At 47.3% G+C, this 13,109-nt stretch overlaps 1 protein-coding gene across 10 annotated transcripts in view; it reads left to right on the top strand.

Annotated features, from left to right (window-relative positions):
• Tlcd4 (TLC domain containing 4) overlaps positions 1-13,109 on the top strand; it is a 75,900-nt gene that overhangs the window by 25,792 nt on the left and 36,999 nt on the right. For 4 of the 10 annotated variants that reach the window (XR_016535906.1, XM_090334236.1, XM_090334234.1 and 1 more), the window contains one exon: positions 7,779-7,900. The exons of 2 other annotated variants lie outside the window; for them this stretch is intronic. The gene's annotated coding sequence lies outside the window, so the exon portion shown is untranslated. Of the gene's footprint in view, positions 1-3,905; positions 4,112-4,255; positions 4,511-4,857; positions 4,878-7,778; positions 7,901-13,109 lie in introns of those variants that run through there. 4 more of the 10 variants (XM_090334237.1, XM_090334240.1, XM_090334239.1 and 1 more) reach the window with 4 other exon arrangements.

Raw genomic sequence — 13,109 nt, forward strand, 5'->3', positions numbered from 1 at the left:
AAGGTAACCACAAGGGCTGGGAATATGGCTTAGTGGTGGAGTGCTTGCTTAGAATGCACAAAGTCCTGGATTCAATTCCTCAGTACCATATAAACAGAAAAGGCCAGACGTGGCTCAATTGGTAGAGCACCATGACTGACAAAAAAAAAAATTCAGACATAATAGTATTCTAGTATTTAGTATTTATTCCTAAGTACCCTCTTTGAGTAAGTTACTTAATTTGCCCTTGAAATAAAATAACAACAACAACAAAAACCTAGGGGCCAAGAGTGTGGCCTAGTGATACAATGTTTGCCTAGAATGCATAAAGCCCTGGGTTTAATTCCTTGGTACAACATACACAGCAAAAGCTGGAAGTGATGCTGTCACTCATGTGGTAGAGTGTTAGCCTTGAGAAAGCTTAAGGACAGTGGTCAGGCCCTGAGTTCAAAGCCCCCAGGACTGGCAAAAACAAACAAACAAACAACAACCTAACAAAACCCAAAGTGTAGGTTAGATACAGGTTTTTGTTCTATTCTTAATGGAAGAATCAATTAATTCCAGCCAGAAGAGGAGATAAGAAGAAAAATGTTATCTATCATGTTATATGATTCAGCAATGCATTCTGTTTACAGTGTCTGGATGATGCAAGCCCTCATTGTTGATTTTGGCACATCTAATTTGGGAGCAAGGGTGGGGCAGCCTAGTGTTAATGATGGCTTGAGATAGATGCTTAGGATCATGATAAGATGTCAGTACACAGTGTCTGAGAAATGGCAGAAACATTGGCATAAGGAAATGAAGAACACTCAGCAGGATTATTAGGAATGTGGGGTAGAGACAGATGGAGGCTGGTAGGACGTGTGTGGCTTTCGTTCAAAGCCTTTAAGAACTATTTGAATTTTCACTTACATATATTGATTTTATGAAACATAAAAATGCAGTTGTGTCCTGGTAGCTCATACATGTAATCCTATGTACTCAAGAGACTAAGATCTGAGGATCCTGGTTCAAAGTCAGCCTGGGCAATAAAATATGAGAGACTCTCATCTCCAACTAAACCATCAAAAAGTTGGAAGTGGAGCTGTGGCTCAAGTAGTAGAGCATTAATCTTGATCAAAAAAAAAACTCAGGGACAGTATCCAGGCCCTGAATTCAAGCTCATGACTAGCACACACACACACACACACACACACACACACACACGTGTGTGTGTGTGTAAAAATGTCAACAGAAGCAATACACATACATTATAGGGGGGAAATCACATAAAATAGGCACTCCTCTAAAACCCAAAATATGTCCAGAATTTCACACGGATGATATTTGGTGTCTTGCAATATTTTCTTCCTAAGACATACACAATTATTCTCTCTCCATCCTTTCTTCCTTCTTTCCTTCCTTCTCTCCCTCCCTCCTTCCTTCCCTCCCTCCTTCTCTCCCTCTCTCGATAAGGTCTTACCATGCAGCCCATACTAGGCTGGATGCTGTCCCTGAGCTCTTCATCTACAGGCTACTGCCCTACCCCTTGAACTACAGTGCCACTTCCACTTTTCTGGTGGTTAATTGGAGATAAGAGTCTCCCAGACTCTAGTGCCCAGGCTGGCTTTGAACCACAATCTTCAGATCTCAGCTTCCTGAGTAGCTAGGTTTACTGGCATTAGCCACCACACCTGGCTCTCAGGTTACATCTTTATTGCCATCAGAAAAATGGGATTTTCCCCAATGTTGTTGGCATTCATTTTCTTGACAATTTAGAAAGAAGCACCTTGGTCTCAAGTTCAGAAAACAATTGAACCTATTTCAAACCTTTACCAAGTTATTCAGGAGACTAAGATTTGAAGATTGTGCTTCAAAGCCAGCCTGGGTAGGAAAGCTCATAAGATGCTTATCTCTAGTTAACTAGCAAAAAGTTATAACTGGAGCTGTGGCTCAAGTGGTAGAGCACCAGCCTTGGGTGAAAAAGCTAAAGAGCAGCACCTAGATCCTGAGTTTTAAGTCCCATCACATACATAAAAGCAAAAGAAGTTAAAGAAATTTGCAAAAAGAAATTCATCTAGGAAAATGGATTTCGGACAATTTTTGTGTTCTTTTCTCTTTAAGTGCAGGTGAATACATTTACTTCTCTTCCTAGAGGCCTAACATGAAAGAATCAAGTGAGCTGTAGAATATAGCTTATTTCTGGGTTTTTACTGAGCCTGTTAGTGTTAAATAATTATCAATATCAATGAAAGAAGAATTCATACTTATCAGGAGAGGCCAGAGCAAGTGACAGCCCCCCTTGATACACATGGGAGACGTCTGTAGGAGATGACCTTGATGCAGCAGGTGGAGAAGGACACTGTGAAATGTGGCTTTTTGGCCTGACCCCACAGATCTCCACCTACCTGTGGGACAGTAATGAAATTGTTATGTGCATGCATAAAGCAGGTATGGGGTAAACCATACCTGCCAGGTCCCGCACACAGGTGTGGTCAAAGTGCAGTGATACCCTGCTATGTTCTGAACACGCAAAGGTGAACGAGAGGGAGGAGGAAGGCAAGGTCCTGTGCAGGCAAGTGCTTGTGGCTATGCTTTGGGTGGGGTGGGGGAGGGTCAGTCTGAGGTTTATCTGCCGTGAACTGTGTTCACAGTTCATGATGGAACCATCTTGAACTTCAGTCAAGGTAGCTAAAGCTATGTGTCTTTCTAATAAGAGTCCCAGGATTCTGATTTGGACTTTTTTCTTCCTTCCTTCCCTCCTTCCTTCCTCTCTCACCCCTTCCCTCCCTCCCTCTCTCCCTCCTTCCCTCTCTTCCTCCCTTCTTGGCAGTTCTACGGTTTGAACTCTGAGTCTCCTACTTGCTAGGCAGGCATTCTACCTACCGAGCTATGTATGGGCTCTATCTCTTCTGTTGCTTTTCTATTTGAAGAGATGAGAAGATATGTGTACATTTTTTTGTGTTTGTGTGTATGTGTATAGATACTAGGTTCAATGTGTTAGCTCGACTGATGGATAGTTCTCTCATTATCATTCATACAGGGGTGTTTACAAATGAGTTGATTTATTTAGGATCTCCTCCTCCTCCTCCTTTTTGCCAGTCTTGGGGCTTGAAGTCAATGCCAGCACTCTTTCACTGGAGCCAGAGTACCACTTCTGGCATTTTTCTGTGTATGTGGTATGGAAGGGTCGAACCTAGGGCTTCGTGCATGCTAGATGAGCACTCTACCACTAGGTTATGCTCCTGGCCCTAGTTTGTACTTCTTTACAAAACAAAACAACAACAACAAAAACCCAGAGATCTAACTCCTCAGGAGGCTGAGATCTGAGGATCATGGTTTGAAGCCAGCTTGGGAGGAATGTCTATGACCCCCCACCCCACCTTCGATAAACCATCAAAAATGTGCACATAGAGCTGTGTGGCTCAAGTGGTAGTGCACCGATCTTGAGCGGAGCACCTAAAGGGCAGTGCTCAGACCCTGTGTTCAAACCCCAGGAGCCCCCTCCCCCCATGCACACACACACACACACACACGGGGTGTGTGGAGATCTGCTATCGCCTTTTGCATATCATAATAGCCTACACACACCTTTCCTCGACTTCGTCTTACTTCAAACAATGCCGGCTGGCAGATCCAGATCAGCACTACGCTTTAGAAGCTAGGGATTCTCAGCGGTCACCAGCCGTGCACCCCTTCCCACCACGCCCGGGCAGCAGGAGGGCTGAGAATGTAGGTGGGGGGCTGAGATCGAACCCAGGGCCTCGGAGCGCGCGCCAGAGCGGCCGTCGGCCGGCCGGCCCCGGGGCTGGGGGAGGCGGGACCCTCCTCTGGGTCCCGGCTGCACCTGCCGCCGGGAGAGGAACCGGGCGGAGGCGGGGACACGACTGGGGCCACGTCAGCTGCGGCGGGGCCGGGGCTGCCCTTCGTCCCCCTCCCGAGGACCGGACCGCGCTGCCCGTGGCGCAAGTGTCGGGGAGCATTTAAGGCAGAATGCCAGTCCCCAGGCCACCACCGCGGTTCTCGCTCCCGAGGCTGCCGGGCACGGGCTTGCCCGGTTCTCCCCGCTCCTGAAGGCAGCCCGGGAGCCGCGCGCCCGGCCCCCTTCCGGCGGGGCGAGGTCGTCCGGGGACCCCGCCGCGGCCCTCGGCAGGTACGCGGGAGCGGAGCTGGGCCGCGCCGCCGGCCTCGGGCCCCGCCCACGTCGGCCGGGGGGCCGCAGCCGGAGCCGGAGCCGGAGCGAGAGCCGAGCCGGAGCCGGAGCCCGAGCCCGAGCCCCAGCCCCCGCCGCAGCCCGAGCCGAGCGGCCGCGGCCCCTTTAAGGAGCCGCTCTGCGGTAACCCGAGCCCGCAGTCCGGGCGGCCGCGGCGGCGCCGGAGCCTCGGCCACTGCTCCCCCGGCGGCGGCCCCGAGCCCGCGGCTTCCCCAGCTCCCGCCCGCAGCTCGCGGGTGGCTCTGGCCGGTGCCCACTCCGGGGCCGGGCCCCATGACCCGGCGCCTGTGACCCCCCCCCCCGGCCCGGCGCCGCGAGCCGTCCCGAGACCCCGCACAGGTGACGCGGTTCGGGAGGGATCCGGGCGGCGGGCGGGCTCGTCTTCGCCCCGCGCGGCCCCGGGAGCGGGGCAGGGGCGTCGCGGCTCCCGTCCCTGGCCTAGCTCGGTCCGGGCTGGGGGCGCTCGGGCGGGGGGTCCGGCGGGGGTGCGGCGGGCGCGGCATCCCTGCCCGCGGCCGCTCCGGGGCAGATAGTGTCGCGGCCCTTGGCCCCGGCTCCGCCCGCGGTCCCCGCTCCCGCCCGGCCGTGCCTCCCGCAGCTGGCGGGGGTGGGGGGGTCGGAGGGTTCGCGTCCCCATGAGGGTGTGTGCTGTCCGTGGGCATCCGGGGAACCCCCGCTCCCCGCACTGGATCGAGCACGACAAGTGGTAACACCCCACCCCCACTCCCGCCCCTGCCCAAAACAAGGGGCCTTTATTTACCCTGGCAGTTCTCCAGAGGGGTCCCATTCTAGCCACTGAGTCAGAGTGAGAAACTTTTTCTGCTTTTAAGTATTTAAATTTCTAGCTCTACTATGGTAACACCTCCGCGCCCCCCCCCCACTGATTAAACCGAGTGCCTCAGTTTGCCCAGCCATGAAATGGGATTTGCAAGGCCAACGTTTTCTTCCCTTCTCTCAGGGAAGATCTTTTGTTGGAGTTGTCTGGGTTCGTGGACCGGTCACCTGTGGTCCACTTGTGTTTTCTTAATGGCACCCATTTGAATGTGAATGTGCTGGTCTGTGGAATTGTGGGTGTTAACTTGGTAGTGATCTTTGGTGATGTTTAAATTCAGATACCATTTTGAGGTGTAGAGGGAAGTGTGGGTAGATGGTGGGATTGATGTACTAAGACAAATGACAAACATGACATAGATAGAAACTGAGAAAGGATGGACCGTGGATGGGAGGACGGTTTAGTTGAGTCACTACAGTATGAGCTCCTGGTATAAGGTGCTCACCTTTTGAAGAATCCCAGTTCCCTTTTAAGTGCTGTGTATGAGTTAGCCTGCCTCCCCTGCTGTCTCATTTTCCTCCTGTGGGTATGGGTGAGATGAAATCAGAAATGTACCCGTCTTGCAAGAATGGCTTGAGGGATGATGGGATGAGATTGATGTGCGAGCCATTTGCTGTGCCATGTGAGGACCCAGAGAATTATTTATTTGGGGGCTCACTTCTGTTTTCTTTCCCCCTGACACAGCTGTAACTTTGAATCCTTACCGTGTGGTCTTGCAGGAGTTTTTATCTGTCTAGACCAGATGCTGTGGACTCAGCTGCTTAGTCATTAGTAGTATAAGCTTTCGGTTCTTTGCCCTGATGGAAGAAATGATAGCGTTTTGCTCCTAAGGCCAGTCCCTAGAGAAGTTAGCCAGGATTATGTGAATAGAGTGTGATAGGCCTGAGGGCTCGGTGGCTTTGAGAGTTTCTTATGGCTCAGCACGTGGTGTGGCAGACCATTCACCCTTCTGTGCCGCTCTGAATGAAGGTGGTTCCTGCTGTCTGTTCTCCCAAAGCTGGCTTTTTTTTTTTCTTCCTGTACTGGTGTGTGAACTCAGCCTAGGCACTGCTGAAGTCTGGTACTCTACCACTTGAACCACAGCTTCACATCTGGCTTTTTGGTGGTTGATTGGAAGTCTCACAGATTTTCCGGCCCTCTGTCCTTAAACCACAATTCAAAGATCTGTTATTCTAAGATCTCTGCCTCCTGAGTAGGTAAGACTACAGGCATGAGCCACTGATTACCCAACCCTTCTCTCCCCTCCCCTCCCCTCTTCTCTTCTGCCTTTTGGCCAGTACTGGGGCTTAAAATCAAGGCTTTACTCCTTTGATTCTCTTTCTTGTTCATTGCTGAAGCACTACTTGAGTCACATCTCCAGTCTAACATTTTGCTGGTTAATTTTAGATAGAGTATCGGAGACTTTGGCCCAGTCTGGCTTTCAGTTGACATCCCCAGGTCTCAGCTTCTTGAATATCTTAGATTTCAGATGTGTGCCATTGGTTCCTGTCTTGGCTTTATATGACTTAGAGGACACCAAGCAGTTAAAAAGAAAAAAGAAACCCTTCAGATCTCATTGTGTCTGTCCACCTTCCTTTCCAAATTGACATCTCATCTCATCTTTTTTTTTTTTTTTTTTTGTGGGTCATGAGGTTTGAACTTGAGCTGGGCACTGTCCCTTAGCTCTTCAGCTTAAGGCCACCACCCTACCCTTGAGCCAAGCGCCACTTCCCATTTTCTAGATGTTAATTGGAGATAAGAATCTCTTGTCCTTTTGTGCCCTGGCTGGCTTTGAACCACGATCCTCAGATCTCAGCCTCCTGAGTAGCTAGAATTACAGGTGTAAGCCACTGTACCCGGCTCAGTCTTTTTAAATTTTGTCTGTCATGGGACTTGAATTCTGGGCTTGGGTGTTGTCCATGAGCTCTTACCACTTGAACCACAATGCCAATTCTAGTTTTCTGGTGGTTAATTGGAGGTAAGAGTCTCCTGGACTTTTGTGTGCCGGGGTGGCTTTGAACTGCAATCCTCAGATCTGTCTTCTGAGTAGCTAGGATTACAGGCAGGAGCCACCATGCCTGGCTTGACATCCCATCTTGTACAGATGAAATTATCTTTTTTTGGCTTCTGTATCTCTTGGAAAGCTAAAAAGCTTGATAAAATCAAGCTGAGCTAAAAGTGGAGAAAATCAAGCTGAGTAGTCTACATTGATACAGAAAAGTCATTTTTCTTTTGATGAAAGGCAGTGAATTGTGGGCACTTGGTCAGGTGTGATAGGCCTGTGGTTGGAGTTTGATCAGGCAGTATTGCTTTTGCCCTCTTGGGAGGAAAGGATCCCACCAGGCTGGTACAGTCTCCTCCCTGTACTCTCCTCCTTCTATTGTCCCTGGGAGAGGAAGAAGAGAGCTCTGGGAAGATAAACAAGCCTTTTGCCTTTAGGATGGGGAAGGGGCTTGAACTGAGTCGGAGGTACAGTAGTTTTCACCTGGCATTGGGAAAGAATGGGTCACATTGGGAGAGGGAGGCCTATTTTGTACGCAGGCTGAAGGTACTTCAAGAGTGACTTTGGCCATATTTGTTCTGCTTGAGGATGAAAGGTAGATTTTGAAGAAATGGAGCCAGTGCCTGCTGTTCCTGGTGAGGTAGCTGGATGTATTGCAGGCTGGAGGGAGCCTCGAGAAGGCGGGATTAGGTGGAACAAGCAGATATTTCCATGCTCAGAATATGGGTGTTTTCAAGAAGGTTATGAATGAACATCAAAAGCCAGCATTTTTTGTTGTTTGTTTGTTTCAATAGCTGACCAAGAAGATAGCCAGAAGTCTGCTGAGAGTTGAGCCAGTGTGGTGAAGTGTTGCTACTGCAACAGTGAGGCCAGTGTCCTGAGGGAAGTCTGACTCCATGGCAAAGCCTTGACTAAAGTAATGTTTACAACTTTTTTTTTTTTTTTTTTTGGCTACAATAGTACCGAATGCATTTTTTTAAAAAAAACTTTGAGACAGAACAGAAGTAAGTAATCTGTGTATCTGAAACAAGTTTCTATTTCTGTTTCTCTTCTGTGTTCTTTTTTATTTTGTGTGGGTCATGGGGCCTGGAGGCTGTCCCTGAGCTCTTTAGCTCCAGGTTACCCCCTACCCCTGAGCCACAGCCCCATTTCCTGTTTTCTGTTTTTTCCTGTTTTTTAGTGTCCAGCCTGCTTTTGAATCTCGATCCTCATATCTCAGCCTCCTTAGTAGCTAGGGTTATGGATGTGAGCCATTGCACCCTGCTTCTACTCTGGACCTGTGAATGGTTCGAGGTCCGCTGTTTGGAAGCCATTTGTCCCATGGGTGGTGAGGGCAGGCCAGGATGGGAAGTTGTGGAGGGTGGAGGTGGTAGGGAAGGTGACCCTGCTCTCAGCTCTGCTGGAGTGAACAGAAGGAATGTGGGAAGTCGTCTGCTGTCTGACGGGTATAGAACTCACATAGATAAAAGGCAGCTGGATGGGGCTGGTGCTAGAAGGGCCTTCCCACAGTTCCTTTCAATGCAAAGCCGAGAAAGTGGGTTTGGAGGACGAGGAGGAGTGTGTTTGGTTGTGAAAGCAGATCTCTTTGGATAAAGCTAAATATCCTGTCTCCTTTGGCTGAATGAGAAGACCAATGTGACCAAAACAAATTGACGGATGGATTTAGGTCACTGGTCACTCTCTTGGGCTGAAGGAAGTACAGGGGGCTTTAAATGCAGAATGGATGTGTAGGAGGCATCCACAGCCTTTTCCAACTTTGAGATGTTTGAGCCAAGCGGATGGAATGTGTTGTTTCTAAGTCTTACTTTGCTGATCAGATTTGCTTGGAAGTTGGCTGCTTGCCTCTCCCAAGAACTGGGAAAGTATTCTCATTGTATTTTAGGGTTAGGTTATCAAGACTTCTTAGAAGTTTGTTTCACAAGCAATGACTCAGCCTGCATCTGGACACTAATTCCAGCGTAGGTCCTGCAGTTAATCAGGGGCAGAGTCTAATCAGTAGACTTTTGATCTCCTATGTCATCACAGTGAACATCTGACTCTAAATACCTATCAAACCTTCCAGCAGTGAAACAAAATCTGGGGAAAAGGAACATAAGTATCAGAGTTCACCGAAATATGTTGCTTAGCTACTGCTTGGCTTTTGTCACCCACTTTACCATCTACTTAGATGCTCTTTGAGCCAGCTTGCTTCCTTATTTGTTTTTCGACTTCTTCCTTCTGCTGTCTGGCGTGTATCTCATGCCTTCTGGCGTGTATCTCATGCCTTCACCTTTGATTTCTCTAATGACACTTCTGACCCCTGACTTACTGTTCCCATCAGCTTACTCCCGTGGAGCCTAGTTTTGGACCCTGAACCCTGAAAACATCTGTTTGCTGAGTTTATATTGGGCTCTAATTAAAACTTTCAAATTTGGGACGTGGAGAAACTTATCTTGGTCAAGCTAATTTTAATTTCTTTCATCCAAATAGACTTAGAAACTGTTGACAAGTGTATTTGGGGCCAGGTACGGTGGTACACACTTGTAATGACAGCTACTTGGGAGATGGCAGTGTGAGGGGCGTGGTCTGATGTTGGCCCATGGTAAAAGCATGGGACCCTATTTTGACAAACAAACTCAAAGCAAAAGGGCTGGTGGGCTGGTGGGGGGTGGGTGGAAAGGCTCAAGTGGTAGAACACTTATCTAGCTTGCAAGTGTAAGGCCCTGAGTTCAATTCTTAGCATTGCCTTCCAGCATATAAAACATAGTTAGAGAGCCAGAGATATTACTCAGTGGTACAGTGCTTGCCTAGCAGGTGTGAGGACCTGGGTTCAATCTCTGGCATGTACACACAGACTTAATGAATGAGGATATTGAAACTGTCTTCCTGCTTGATAATGTATTTATTTAGTGGGATGAAAGAAAGAAGGAATTTTTACTAAATGAAAATTTTTGAAATAATCTTAAAAGCCCCCCTTTTGGAGTGTTACATTATTTTTTGAGCTAGTCTTGCTCGACTAACAAGTTGGCTTTAATACATGTAAAAATGTTGGAACAATTATGAACTTAATTATTATTTTTGTGGGTCATGGGGCTTAAACTCTGGACCTGGGTACTGTCCCTGAGCTCTTCAGCTCAAGGTTTACCTCCCTACCCCTGGGCCTGGGTGTTGTCCCTGAGCTTTTCAGCTCCAGACTACCACCTTATCTACCCCTTGAGCCACAGCCTCACTTCCCCTTTTCTAGTGATTAATTGGAGAAGAATCTCATATTCTTTAGTGCCTGGGCTGGCTTTGAACTGAGATCCTCAGATCTCAGCCTCCTGAGTAGCTAGGATTACAGGCGTGAGCCACCGAGCCTAGCTATTGCTTGTTTTATAGTTCAAATGCTACCTGAATTGCTTTGGTCAGCTATTTAGTTCTCCAGATACTCATTGAACAGTGAGGCACAGCAGTGGATGTGGTGGAAATTTCGAAGTGGGTCCAGGTGCAGTCTTTATTTAGAACTCATCCTGTAGGCATACTCCTTCAATATATTATGTTTAGTGTGATTTGGACCTCACCTTTGTTCCAAAAGGGATTTGGGGATTTAGATGGCTTACAGAGATAGAAATAGTGATATGATTAAGTGAATTTAGTGGATTAGGGGAATTTAAGGTAGAGAAGTCTTTTTTTTTTTTTTTTTTTTTTTTTGTGCCTGTACTCAGGCATATAACTCAGGCCTTGAATATTGTCCTCTAGCTTTTGTTGTTGTTGTTGTTCAAGCTAGCATTCTACATCTTGAGCCAATAGCTCATCTTCTACCTTTTTGATCGTTAATCTGAGATAAGACTCATAGACTTTCCTGCCCTAGCTTCAAACCTGGATCCTCAGATTTCAACCTCTTTGAAGTCTTTGAAGCCCTGTAGCTTCAGGGTGTACAGAAAGAAAGTGAAATGGCAAAATCCCACCCATTCCCCAAGAGGCTAGAAACAGTTCTCTGGGTTCTCAAGAAAGCACTCAACTTGCACCAATCAGCAACCCTCAATACCTCTCCCAGTGCTGTACAGTACAAGCCAAGACTTGGCTTTCTGAGGCCTCTTCAGATCAGATTCCTCAGTGCTAGCCAGTGGTGTCATGCCATGGCACTACCCTACCCAGTCACAGGTCAGGAGGGAGAGGTGTACATTCAGGCATTTAATCCATAAATAGCTTCAAGAGGCCCTCAAGGAACACTTACCTAATGTAAACAACAATGTGCTCCGATTATTTCACAAGGCAGGATAGAATATACAACTTATGTGGCATTTCTGTGAGTGAAATTCATTTGCCCAAGAATACTTGAAACAGGATGGCCTATGTAATCTGAACTAGAATTACAGTGGTTGAGTAAAATATTTTCCAAAAACCCACAATGGTACATTTGGTCTGTGCCAGGATAGCAATAGTTTATATTGGTCAACTCCGCAAGGTAGGTTTGAAATCACCACTGTAAAAAGTCTTGAACATCTTCAAGCTTGAAAATGAGTGTGATTGCTACATCTCTAGAGCTTAGAGACTGAATGTTAAGGAAGCTTGGCCCTCATTTATAAACTTAGGGAACACCTCTGTTTCTCTTTAGCCACGTGGATCTCAGCTTCTATGACCAAAATCACCAAATTCTTGTGTTAGAGCACTTGATCATTACCAAGGGCATGGACCAAGCTTAGGTCCTCTTATGTGACTTATTATACTTAATCCTTTCTATTTTTTCTTTCAGTACTGGAATTGGAACTAGGGGTGTTGAACTTGCTAGGCAAACACTATACCTATTGAACCTCAACCCCAGCCCTTTTTGCTTTTAGTTTGTTTCTCATATCAGGTCTTACTAATTTGATCCAGGCTGACTACTAAATGTGATCAGCCTACCTCTACCTCCCAAGTAATTCAGATTATAGCCTAGGCTAGCCTCAGATTGCCTCCTTTTGTCTCCACCTTCTGGGATTACCATACTTGAGTTTAAGCATGGTGAGCTAGTTCAAAATAACATGTTGCTCTTGTTTGGATTTTTTTTGGTTTTGTTTTTTGTTTTTTTATAGTCTTGAGGCTTGAATGCAGGGCCTGGGTACTGTCCCTGAGCTTTTAATTCAAGGCTAGCACTCTACCACTTGAGCCACAGGTTTGCTTCTTGATTTTTGGTGGTTAATTGGAGATAGAGTCTTATAGACTTTTCTGTCCAAGCTGGCTTTGAACTGTGACCCTTATATCTCAGCCTCTTGAGTAATTAGCATTACAGGTGTGAGCCACCAGTGCCTTGCTTCTGTTTGAATTTTAGGAAGTCCTTTAGCTTCTCATTTGAGCCACCAAATTTTTGTCAGCTCACTGGAGCAGGAAATCTGCAGGGCTTTTAAGCCTGGAAAGGGCCACTGCTCAAGCACTGCTTGTTATTGAGTGTTATTTCCATCCACTGCCCAATATAAATCACCCCCAAGTTTTAGTGGCTTAAAAACAATGCTCTGTTATGTTATTTCTTGCTATTTGGGGGATGTATTGGGCAATTCTCTGCTGATGACATCTTGGGCAAGTGGGGACAATTACTTGCAGGGTCAGGTCAGCTGGACTAGATAGAGATCTGGGAGTGTTATCTGCCAGCTAGGCAGCCTCTGTTTCCTTGCATGGCCTCTGACCCTCTGGTAGTTTAGGCAGCTTCCCTTAATTGGCTGTGGCAGGGCAGAGGCCCTGAGACTTTCATCCCCAATTAACCAGGGATATGCACGGCAGACACTGAGATGCAATGAGGTCTTATGAGGCCTGCACAGCCTCCAGAATGCCCAGGGTTTCCCTTCTGTCATTCTGTGTATCTGCAGGAAAGGAATTGATGGCCTTTCAATGATATACCACAAATGGCTACTGGTACTAACCAGGTGCCAGCAAGGCCTTATCATTTAAGGCAGAAAACCATACAGCAATTCAGCATTGTTTGTTATTCTTATTGTGTAGAACTGGCAGGTCAAATATGCCTTCTGCCTCCTACCCAATGCCAATGAAAGTGTTGGGCCTAGTATTTGTTTCTAGTTCTGTAAGTAGGTGGAGTTCATTTTAAGAATTCAAGTGAGTTGGTAGCTGGTGGCTTGTGCCTGTAAATCCTTGCTACACAGGAGGCTGAGATCTAAATATTGCAGTTCAAAATC

This window comes from Megascapheus bottae, chromosome 6 (assembly GCF_031878675.1).
Source record: "Megascapheus bottae isolate mThoBot1 chromosome 6, mThoBot2.hap1, whole genome shotgun sequence".
Classification (NCBI taxonomy): domain Eukaryota; kingdom Metazoa; phylum Chordata; class Mammalia; order Rodentia; family Geomyidae; genus Megascapheus; species Megascapheus bottae.